Source organism: Pseudorca crassidens, chromosome 9 (assembly GCF_039906515.1).
Source record: "Pseudorca crassidens isolate mPseCra1 chromosome 9, mPseCra1.hap1, whole genome shotgun sequence".
NCBI classification, from domain to species: Eukaryota; Metazoa; Chordata; class Mammalia; order Artiodactyla; family Delphinidae; genus Pseudorca; species Pseudorca crassidens.
Genome location: NC_090304.1, coordinates 11143440 through 11155626, shown reverse-complemented (window position 1 = coordinate 11155626; position 12187 = coordinate 11143440). Strand labels below are relative to the sequence as shown.

General features: G+C 41.6%; 1 long non-coding RNA gene and 1 pseudogene across 1 annotated transcript in view; both read left to right on the top strand.

The window, feature by feature from the left end:
• The window catches only part of LOC137230162 (uncharacterized), a 55413-nt gene that overhangs the window by 37892 nt on the left and 5334 nt on the right, over positions 1 to 12187 (top strand). Inside the window, exon 3 of the long non-coding RNA XR_010946025.1 lies at positions 7209 to 7320. This is a non-coding gene — a long non-coding RNA (uncharacterized lncRNA). The remainder of the gene's footprint in view (positions 1 to 7208; positions 7321 to 12187) is intronic.
• Positions 8496 to 9504, top strand: LOC137230425 (olfactory receptor 10V1-like; annotated as a pseudogene).

Below are 12187 nucleotides of genomic sequence, written 5' to 3'. Positions count from 1 at the left end.
TAATCTATTTTTTATCTATTTTATCTATTGATGGACACTTAGGTTGTTTCCATGTCTTGGCTATTGTGAATAGTGCTGCTATGAACATGGGGGTGCATGTATCTTTTTGAATTATAGTTTTGTCCAAGTATATGCCCAGGAGTGGGGTTGCTGGATCATTCCCTTTACTGTTAATAGGTTGAGTCATATAGAATTTGCTTCTGAAAGTCAATAATGGTAGCATATAGGCAATCCCACATAATACTTTTCAGCATAACACTTTTACAAGCATAGTTTGAGTATATCAAATGACATATTCAGACACTCAACACAAAGTTATTATTCTCCTACTGCATAATAATAGGTAACATTTATTGGGTACTGTGCACCATGCTAATCATTTTACAGGCATCCTTTCACTTAAGGGGTCCTTCAGTCCTATGCAACATGTACCTTTATTGTCTGTATTTTTTTCAGGTGAAGAAACTCAGGCTTAAAGGTTTAACCAACTTGCCCAGCTAGTAAATGGCAAAGTAACACAATTCCTAGGTCAGTCAGAAGCAAGTCTAAGCTTCTATCACAAAAATAAATTGTATCTCACTGAACAATGCACTACGTGTAAGGCTGACTGATAGGTGTCCTAGAGAGACAAATCCTTTCATTCTAATTGTCCTTCATCTACAAGCTATTTCACTGTAAAGTGACACACCACCAGCCTTTCTCAGATCCTTACAAAGTCTGTGCTCAGTGCCCTGATCTGTAATCTCTCTCTCTTTCCTTTTTGCTCCTTCTTTTCGTCCTCTCTCACCAACTACTCATTTAATCAATATTTATTCTAATAAATCTTTAAAAAAAATTTATTAAGACCGTCCTCTATGTAAGGCATAGCTCTAGTTTCTAGGAGAAGAGGGAAAAGTGTAGAGAACGAGAGGGGGTGTCAATACACAAAGAGGCCAAAACTGAATGAGAGATAAAGTAATAAAAAGAATACAAGTCAAATTCAGCTAAGGGCTGTTGTAAAAGGACAACGTGTTAGGAAAGTGCAGGCGTATCTCTCTTTTCCAAAAATGGTTTTTGAAAAGTTGCATGTAATTAGAATTATTTTTTAATGCATACAGGGGATTTTTTTTTTAACAGGAGAAAATCAAATTTAATTTTGTATGTACCAGAGCATATGGGTGATTCTTAATGAGAAGAAACCTTCTAGCCATTCCTTTTATAACAGAAGTAGATATTCTCTAATTCTTCAGCTTCTATTGACATTTGGGATGACAGATATATTTTTAAACTGGAGAAACCTTGAAAGTACTGACATTATATTTCAAGGCCAGTTAGTTTCGGACTCAATCTGATCTAGAGCATGATCCCTTGACTATTTTGGACAGAGCCTCCTTGCCATCAATCGTTTTGAAGAACATGGATTTCACAGTATGCATTCTTGAATTCTCCTTAAACTGTCTAGTATAGGACACTGGTTCTGAGTCAAAACTGAACTTTGCCTCTTTCTGGGAAAAGCTCCACTCCATACTTAGCTTCTGTTCCTTGGCCAATGCCCACAGCAAGCCTTGTCCTGGTTACACGCTAGGGATTTTCCTAATCTTCTAAAATCTGGAGTCTGGAAGGAGATTCTTACCTTTTAATGTACTCATGTGGACCGCAAGCCATTGCAGACTTACATGGGTCCCTTGCTAAACGCTGAGGACCCCAGTGGTCTGTCCTCAGAAGATCTGCGGGCTGGCATGCTTACCACTTCTAGATTCACATATCTTACTGATTCAGGGCACTGTGTTAAAGCTCTTCTCAAACTAGATCTGATTCCTTATCTGATCAATTCTGGGACCGAGAGTATGGTCTATCCTGCTGCTTCTTTGTATAAGGTAACATCCGGCTATACTTATATCTCTGTAGCCTGGAACTTACCTTTGAAGTTTCCTTGATATTTGGATTTGAAATAATCATCAAATAATGACATTCATAATAACTAAGCTGGCTAAAGTGACACTCTTGGTCCCCTGAGATGACTCAGGAAGGTCTGCTTGGGAAGCATAAAACAACAAGATTAAATTCAGTGTTCCTATATTCCGTTATTCCATTTGGTACAGCTTCCCTAAGGATTATTTTTTAGTCACTTGTTGATGAACTCAGTGATGAGGTCAGTTGAGGAAAAGAAAAATTACTATTTTCACTTGATTTACCTTGAAATAACATTCAAAAAAGAAAATTTCCACATGCGGCATTATTCATTGTTTTTTTGTTCTTTTCCATATTCTGCAATATCCCCTTTTCTCTTTGCTTCTGGGAAATTGATTCCTCTTGACTTTACTCTCATATCTCTGATATTCCTTCTTAGTCTACTTTGCTGGCTTCTATACTTGCCCTAACTCCCACTCAGGCTGGATCTTGGCCCCAGACCCTCTTTTCTATTTACATTTTTTTGGTAGGTAATCCAGTTCAGTTGTTTGTCTTTAAATACAAAAACAGGCTGATAACTCTCAGATATGTTATTTGCAGCCTAACTTTGTCCCTGAACTCCAGACTAGTATATCCACTGTCTAGCTGACATCACTATTTGGATCCTAGTAAGTATCTCACATTTAACATATCAAAGCCGGAACTTTTCACCCACCATCTCCTTGGGTGTTCTGTATTGAACCATTCAAATCCTGACGGTGGTCTCTCAATTTACTTGACATTTGGGACTTTCTTGGTGGTGCAGTGGTTAAAAATCTGCCTGCCAATGCAGGGACACAGGTTTGATCCCTGCTTGGGGAAGATCCCATATGCTGCGGAGCAACTAATCCCGTGAGCCACAACTACTGAAGCCCGCGTGCCCTAGAGCCCGTGCTCTGCAACAAGAGAAGCCGTTGCAATGAGAAGCCTGTGCACCACAACAAAGAGTAGCCCCTGCTCGCCACAACAACGAAGACCCAATGCAGCCAAAAAAAAATTTTACTTGACATTGATGAAACTAATACTTCATTCAATTTCATGTAAAGCACCTGAAGAGATGGTTTTCTTTCAGTGTCCCTTGGAGAAATGGGGACCATCTAGAGCTTCTTTTTTAATTTAAAAAAAAATTTTTTTTAAAAGGTTTTTCATGAAATCATAGAACTAGAAGGGATTTTAGAGGTCATGTAGTGGGTGACCATATGTTGGATATCCATATCTCAAAGGACCTTCAAGGTTATTAATGGAGTTTTCAAGGTAATTTTAATATTTAAAAAGCCCTAGCATATGTCATACATTTTCTTGGGATACATCTATACATGTATCTTTTTTTTTTTTTTTTGTGGTACACGGGCCTCTCACTGTTGTGGCCTCTCCCATTGCAGAGCACAGGCTCCAGACGTGCAGCCTCAGTGGCCATGGCTCACAGGCCCAGCCGCTCCGCGGCATGTGGGATCCTCCCAGACCGGGGCACGAACCCGTGTCCCCTGCATCGGCAGGCGGACTCTCAACCACTGTGCCACCGGGGAAGCCCTATACATGTATCATTATTATTACTACTACTCTTTGTTTGTTTAAAAGATAGAGTTAGGCAGATAGTAATTTTCAAAACTTGGGGTTTGGAGGTAATACATAAGAATGGTTAAAAGAGTAGGTCTAATTCAGACAGACTCGGACGCAAACCTTGGCTCAGCCACTGACTATATGTGTGCCCTTGGGTACATTAATCACATGGTCGAAGCCTTGGTGACCTTATCTGTAAAGTGGCAATGAGAGTGATGTTCCCCTCTCATAGAGAAGTTGTGGAGATTGAATGAGATAATGCATGTGCAGTATTCATTATGTTACATAGCACGTTATTAGCTTTAAAAGGATTATTGTGGGGTTTATGGAGAAAACACTGTAAAATTCACACGGTGCAGAGAATGTTAAGAGCTACCAATTATTCAACCTTCCTTCCAATACACAGACTTATGCTCAATATTTTATTTTTCAGCTTTGTTGAGGTATAATTGACAAATAAAATTTGTACGTATTTAAGGTGTACAATGTGACATTTTGTTATACATTGTGAAATGATTACTACGATCAAGCTAACTAGTATAACTTTCATCTCATATAGTTGTTTCTTTGTATGTGTTGAGAACACAATATCTACTCGCTTGGAAAATTTCAAGTATACAATGCATTATTGTTCAATTTAGTCATCACGTTGTACATTAGGTCTCTGGAATTTATTCATCTTATAATTGAAAGCTTATACCCTTTGGCCAGCATCTCCCTATTCCCCCTACTCCCTGACCCTTGGTAGCCACACTTCTACTCTCTGTTTCTATGAGTTCAACTTTTTTTTTAGTTTCCACATATAAGTGATATCACCACTTATTTTTCTGTCTAGCTTATTTCACTTGGCATAATCTCCTCCAGCTTCGTGCTTGCTGTCGCCAATGGCAGGATTTCATTCTTTATTAGGCTGACTAATGTATATATGTTCCATCGGTCAATGTGTCTGTTTTTGTGCCAGTACCATACTATTTTAATTTCTACACCTTTGTATTCTAATTAAAAATCAGGACGTGTAGGGGCTTCCCTGGTGGCGCAGTGGTTGAGAATCTGCCTGCTAATGCAGGGGACACAGGTTCGAGCCCTGGTCTGGGAGGATGCCACATGCCGCGGAGCAACTAGGCCCGTGAGCCACAACTACTGAGCCTGCGCGTCTGGAGCCTGTGCTCCGCAACAAGAGAGGCCGCGATAGTGAGAGGCCCGCGCCACGCAGTGAAGACGGGCCCCCGCTTGCCACAACTAGAGAAAGCGCTCGCACAGAAACGAAGACCCAACACAGCAAAAATAAATAAATAAATTACTAAACTCCTACCCCCGCCATCTTCTTTAAAAAAAAAAAAAATCAGGAAGTGTGATATCTCCAGCTTTGTTCTTACTGTTCAAGATGGCTTTTGCTCTGGGATCTTTTCTGGTTCCTTCCATTTGAGTTCTAGGATTATTTTTTCTACTTCTGTGAAAAATGCCATTGGAATCTTGATAGGAATTGCATGCATCTATAGATAAGTTTGAGCAGCACAGACATCTTGAAAATATTAATTCTTCCAATTCATGAACATGGGTTATCATTTCATTTATTTGTGTCATAGTTAACTTCTTTCATCAACGTTTTATAGTTTTCAGTGTATGGGTCTTTTACCTCCTCATTAAGGTGTTTTTTTTTTTTTTTTTTTTTCCTCATTAAGGTTTTCACCCCTACTTCTGCATTCTTTTCTTAGTGGAGGCCTTTTAATGCACTGAATTCATACACTATATTATTGAATGACTGTAGAACAGTTAGATATTTTTGTTCCCTATATGTTGTGTGATCTGCTTCTTTCTTTTAGATACAGAAACAATACTACTAGAAATAGCTTTATATGAATACCCTTTTCATCCCTTTGACTTCTTTAGAATTAATTCCCAGCAGTAGGAATATTAAGTGTCTAATTTTTTTTTAAAGATTCCCAACTAGGAGATGATGTACTGTCTCCTCTAGACAGAATATAGCAAATCATTATTCTTCCCCAAGTCCATATATACAAAGCTGAAACCTGCAAAGGAGACAACTATGAGGACATGTTCATGGCAAGCCAACACGGAGTAGTGGTTAAGTGTGTACAGTCTGCAGTATTTGGCCAGGGTTGGAGTCTGTGCTTTGGTTTTTCTCATCTGTAAAATAAGGACCATAATGGCTCCTACCTCATAAGTTTATTTTGAGGTGCAAATGAGTTAATTGGCATAAAGTGCTTGGAATAGTCCCTGACACCCAATAAGTGTCAGTCGTTATTATTTGCAATGCAGTGGACGTTAAGGGGCACTCAATACCCGTTAGCTGGCATTTTAGTTTTATTTTGTTTTACAGTTTTCCCTGCTGTGACTCAGGATACTAGGCTTTGTCAAGTTGGCTTCATTATTTTAAAAAATTGAGTTGCATTTACTATATGCAAATTATGTGTGAGTATGTGTGTTAAGGCAAACGAAATATAGAAGCTGCCGTCAAAGATGCTAATAGTGTATTGTGCAGCCAGGGAGACAGGCATACACACAAATAACTCAAGAGTGAACAGGGTAGAGCGAAAGGAATGTGTTGACCATGTACCAAGTGTGAAAGAGCCAGTTTCAAGCTTCCAAATCAGCACTTTCCTTTGAAGTGCTTGGTGCTTCTGGCCATGATGGCTTTGGTTCAGATGTTTCCATAGAACAGCTGATGCACAGGGATTGTTCTGCAGTAGGCATTCCGGGAAAGCAGCCTGGCTAGAAAAATAAACTTCCTTCAGTTCCATTCCAGGGGTGATTGATGATAAGTTACCTGAATGAAGGATGAAATGTGCATTCATGGAATGACACTTTTCTTATTGAAAATACAGTGACCAGTTGTGGTTAGACAAACTTTTTTCTTAATTTCTGTATAAATTGTTTACTTTGCTTTAAAAATTTGCAAAAGATTGTACTCCACAGTTTGAGGACGACACTGCTTGTTTCTCCTTTTGTCATGTTATAAGTTTGCAATTAATTTAAATGATAAGAGCATTGATGTTTATTAAAGAATATTAGAAAATATAGAACAGGAAAAACACTTTTCAGGCTCATTACTCAGAGTGCATTCTTTCTACAGTGAGGTGATCTCATTTTTAAAATCTCATTTTCTGTTTAGTATTATATCACAGATATCTTCAGGTTATTACATTGTCTTTAGAAATATAACTTTAAACCATTGCATAGTATTTCATCAACTGAATCTAGCATTCCGTATTAAGTTGTCTTCATTATTCCCTATTAAAATTATGCTATGATTTTTACCTTGTATATAAAGGTTTTTGTTGTTGCCATTGTCATTCTAATTTCAGATTAATTTCTAATTTTAGACTCCCGAAGTGTGATAACTAAACTCAAATGCTAATTTTTTATTTGGCAAATTTCAAATCTACACAAATTAAGAGGATAGTACTATGAATACTTAGGTATGCATTACTCACCTTGGAAAACTGTCAATATTTTGACAAAACATGAGCATTTAAAAATATTATTATTTTCCTAAAGTGTTGAACCTCTCACCTCTCCACCAGCGAGCTTGGTAATGCTCATTTGTCCACAACGTTGCCAGCACTGGGGATCATCGTTAACAACTAAACCAAAAGAAAACACAATGGTAAAACTTGGTTCACTTGTTACACCAAAAAAACAATGGTGGTTGAACGTTCTAATTTGCATATGTTTTTGGCCCTGCCCCTCTATTTTAGCAGGAAAGTGTTTTTGGCATGGCCCAGGCTCTCTGAGAATCCCCCTGAAAAGATCAATGCAAAGACCCTTCTGTAGGCTGCTACCTTCGGCTGTTTGAATATCATTGAAAAGGTAATCCATAAACACAAGAAAGTATGTTTGCATATGTGCAAGTCTACCTTGCAGGAAATTAAAAGAAAGTTTAAGAGTCGTGCATAAGGACTGAGCGATTTAGAACAAAGGTGTGGTGGGTGAGATGGGACAGTGGATTTTGGTCATTGAGGGATTTCCTGAAGTTATACCCCAGGTAAGTTATGCTAGTTTCACTTATAAAATTATTTTGTGATAATTGTATGTGATATCACAAGAATAAGAGATTCCTTTATTATTTTTTCTTCAGTTTTATCGAGGTATAATTGACTAATAAATTTGAGGTTCCTTTGCTTTTTAAGTTTAGGGTCAGAGTAGAGTAATATGATTTTAAAAGTGTTTAAGAGAGGTTAATCTAAAAGTATGATAAGTTGGGTTGGTGGGCAGTGAGCTAGACATGAGGGGATGAAAGCCTTATTTAGGGTGGACACCGTAATAATGCAAATGAAGGCAGATATGAGAAAGAAGGTAAAACAAGAGTAGGGTTAGTATTTGGTAAAACAAAACAGAACAAAATTGGATTGTTCAAAGTTTAAGAAAAAAAACAAAAACAAAAAATACGATACCAAAATTGCGAGTTTGGGAATGGGGAGGATAGCAGTGTGAGCTGTTTAACTTATCTGGGCTTCTGGTTTCCACCTTTGTAAAACAGGTAAAGGAAAGACCTGTGTTGCCAGCCTTTTAGGGTTGATATGAGAATCATATGCTCTTTGTACAAATATGTACTTTTACGGTGTCCTGGGGGGTGATTGGACAATCATAGTAATGAAGAGGCATGAGAATGTTCAGGAAGGTTTGCTTTAAAAAAAAAAAAAAGAACGGAGATCAAGGAAAAAATGCAATTGGAAGGAAACCCTGTTGAGAACCGTTCTATTGCATGGCTGGCATGGGGCATGGCACTCTCAGACACCACCTCTCCGAGGTGTGTGTCACACCCTTCCCATGTTTAAAAGGAGAACGCTGATGTCCATAACTTCTCCAACGTCACACAGCTAGTAGATTAAGCAGTGCAGGAGGCAAGATCACCTTAACTGAACTCTAAAAGAAGCAATGAAAGTAAGGAATCAAGGACTGCAAACTGTGTTTCTAACACAAGCAAGCTCGAGGACACAGGAGGGATCACTTTGCCCATGATGTCCTTCCTGGTACCAGGGCTAATGGAAGAGCACGACCAGACAGGAGCGGTCCATTTCCATTTCCACTTCCACTTCAACAGACCAGGCAGTGGTGGCCCTCATATTCATGGCCTTCTTGCTGTTGTACCCAGGAAGCCTCATTGGAAATGTCACCACTGGGCTCACAGTCTGGTGAGAACACTCCCTCCATACCCCAGTGTACTTCTTCCTCTTTGCACTGGCCATGCTGGAGACTGGCAACTCCACCAACATTGCTCCCTTGACTCTGGCTGGCGTCCTTTCCATGGGGCGGATGCTTATCTCTCTCCCTGGCTGTGGAGCCCAGAGGTTCTTCTCCATCCTTCTCGGGGAATCTGACTGTGTCTTTCTTGCTGTCATGGCCTATGGCAGGTACGTGGAAGTCTGTCATCCATTGCGTTACAACCTCATCGTGAGTTGGCAGCTCTGTGGGCAGATGACTTTAGGTTCTTTAGGTCTGGGATTCCTGTTGGTGCTGCCTTTGACCATTCTGATCTGCCACCTTTCAGTCTGTGGCCACAATGAAATCTATCACTTCTTCTGTGACACGCCTGCCGTTATGCGCCTGGCCTGTGCAGACACCCACAGGCATGAGGCAGCTCTCTATGCCATCAGTGTGGCCGCTGTGGCCATTCCCTTCCTCCTTATCTGCCTCTCCTATGGCTGCATTGTGGCCACCATCGTGAGGATGGATTCAGCCCAGGGAAGGCGCCGGGCCTTCTCCACTAGTTCCTCCCACCTCATGGTGGTTCTCCTGCAGTATGTGTGTTGTACCCTTATCTACCTGTGTCCCAGCTCCAGCTACTCCCCAGAAGAGGGCCAGGCAGTGTCTGTTGTCTACAACCTTTTCTCACCAGTGCTGAACCCCTTGGTCTATAGCATAAGGAATCAGCTTATAGCTGATTATAGCATAAGTGAGGAGACTATGGCAAGAACGTACTTGATCAGGGAGCCAGAAATATTCCTTCCTAGAAAAAACATTCCTCAAATCAGAAGTAGGGACATGATCTGAAGGACAGGAATCTCAAAAGGAAAAAGGAGGGAGTGGAGAGATGACTGTCCCATGGCTATCTTGCCTGTGAAATGCTAATCAGTACTAATTCATCCACTTTGTATTAGATTCCAATCATGAAACCTTAGATCGCCTACAAAGCCAGCCTCCTCTCTCACCATAGTGCTTAGAATAAGGACTAGCACAGGAATGTCCGTGAAGGAGAGAATGATTGAATGGAAGGATAAGATGATGACAGCAGTTGATAAAGCAGACGTTTTGAGAATGGGCCATCATGCACATTTCAGGCTATAGGTAACATTCTCTTACAAAGGTGCAGAGCCAGCATGACTAAGCACAGGCAACAGAGCACAAAGTTTAGAGCTAAAGGAATAGATTCAATATGGAGTCAGGTTTGTTCTTCTTTGTAACAGTAGTGTTACTGACCCAGGCCCTTGTACTCTTTTTTTTTTTAAACCCCCCATTTATTTATTTTTGTTTTTTTTTTTTTTTTTGGCTGTGTTGGGTTTTCATTTCTGTGTGAGGGCTTTCTCTAGTTGTGGCAAGCGGGGGCCACTCTTCGTCGCGGTGCGCGGGCCTCTCACTATCGTGGCCTCTCCTGTTGCAGAGCACAGGCTCCAGACGCACAGGCTCAGTAGTTGTGGCTCACTGGACTAGTTGCTCCACAGCATGTGGGATCTTCCCAGACCAGAGCTCGAACCCACGTCCCCTGTGTTGGCAGGCAGATTCTCAACCACCGCACCACCAGGGAAGCCCCCCTTGTACTCTTTAATCAATAGAAATTGATAAGAGGCCAGACGAGAATTTCAGGCAAGTCTTTATTGGGGCTTGTGCTGCAGTGTGAGGGAAAGAAAATAAGTAACAGGTGCCCTTGTTTGCTCCAGAAAGGAGCTGCTTGGGTCCTTAAATGCGGTAACAAGTGGGGGCAGGTCCGTGGGTTGGGCAGGAGGTGTAGCTTAGGGGGTCTGCCCACCCACTTGGCAGTGCCATGCCCATGGAGCACGCACAATACCCTGCTTTTGCTCCCAGCACCTCAGAAGTGGCAGTTGGTTTGTGGCCTTTTTGTATCCTATTGTTCATAATTGCCCCAGCTGTGCATGCTTGCAGTTATTTTTAGTTCCTTATAGTTTCTTTGTATTCTGTTGCTCAAGGAGATGTTTGTCCAGGGGCGAGCACTCTGGTAAAGGGTCCCAGGTCCCAGCCTATCTCAGTAGAGTCATCTGCTTCTCATGGCAGGAGACTGGCTCCTGTGATCCTTGCAGGAGAATCCCAAAACAACAATAGCCAATGAGCAGAGCTGTCGTGGAAATTGGTGGAGTGGACCAGAAGGAGGACTGAGAGCAGGGAAAGATACTTACGAGATGCCATCCTCAAAGAGAAAAGGAAAAGAACCCCATTCTTTTCTTAATGTTGCAAATGCAATAGATGATAAAAGCCACCCTATTCCATATCTGATTGTGCTACACACAAGAAAGGGGAAAAAGAGTATGAAAACCTGATGACAAGAATTCTTGGGACCCTTGGCCAGGCAGCAACATTAAGAAGTACAGGAGTGGGCTTCCCTGGTGGCGCAGTGGTTGAGAGTCCGCCTGCCGATGCAGAGGACACGGGTTCGTGCCCCGGTCCGGGAAGATCCCACGTGCCGCGGAGTGGCTGGGCCCGTGAGCCATGGCCGCTGAGCCTGCGCGTCCGGAGCCTGTGCTCTGCAACGGGAGAGGCCACAACAGTGAGAGCCCTACGTACTGCAAAAAAAAAGTACAGGAGCATGCAGAACTTTGAATAGTGCTAGTGTGGAGAGTCAATAAATATTTTATTGATAACAATGGTATTTGTTGAAATTAAGTTATTTCTCTAATTATTTTTAATTTATTCTATTCCCAATATCCTTATACAAAAGATGTGAAGTGGCTTAGAAATACATTGAATACCAAAGTTAAAAACACATTGTCAGGACTTCCCTCGTGGTCCAGTGGTTAAAAATCTGCCTGCCAATGCAGGGGACACGGGTTTGATCCCTGGTCCGGGAAGATCCCACATGTGGTGGAGCAACTAAGCCAGTGCGCCACAACAACTGAGCCGACATGCTGCAACTACTGAAGCCGGAGCGCCAAGAGCTCGTGCTCTGCAACAAGAGAAGCCACCGCAATGAGAAGCCCGTGCACCGCAACGGAGAGTAGCTCCTGCTTGTCTCAACTAGAGAAAGCCCACGTGCAGCTACAAACACCCAGCACAGCCAAAAATAAAAAAAAACAAAAACAAAACAAAACACAAAACGCCCACATAGTCAAGTAGATCAGGGTGAAGGCAAAATTCAGGAAGAATATAGTAGTAAGATTTCTATGCAGAAATGTAAACCATGGGCTTCTCTGATGGTGCAGTGGTTGGGAGTCCGCCTGCCAATGCAGGGGACACGGGTTCAAGCCCTGGCCTGGGAGGATCCCGCATGCTGCGGAGCAGCTAAGCCCATGCACCACAACTACTGAAGCCTGCGCGCCTAGAAGCCACGACAGTGAAAAGTCCACGCACTGCAACAAAGAGTAGCCCCTGCTCGCCGCAACTAGAGAAAGCCTGCACACAGCAACAAAGACCCAACACAGCAAAAAATAAAAACAAAAACAAACAAACAAACAAAAAAGAAATGTAAACCATGTGCTTCTCTGCAGTTTATAATAGTGGTCACCTA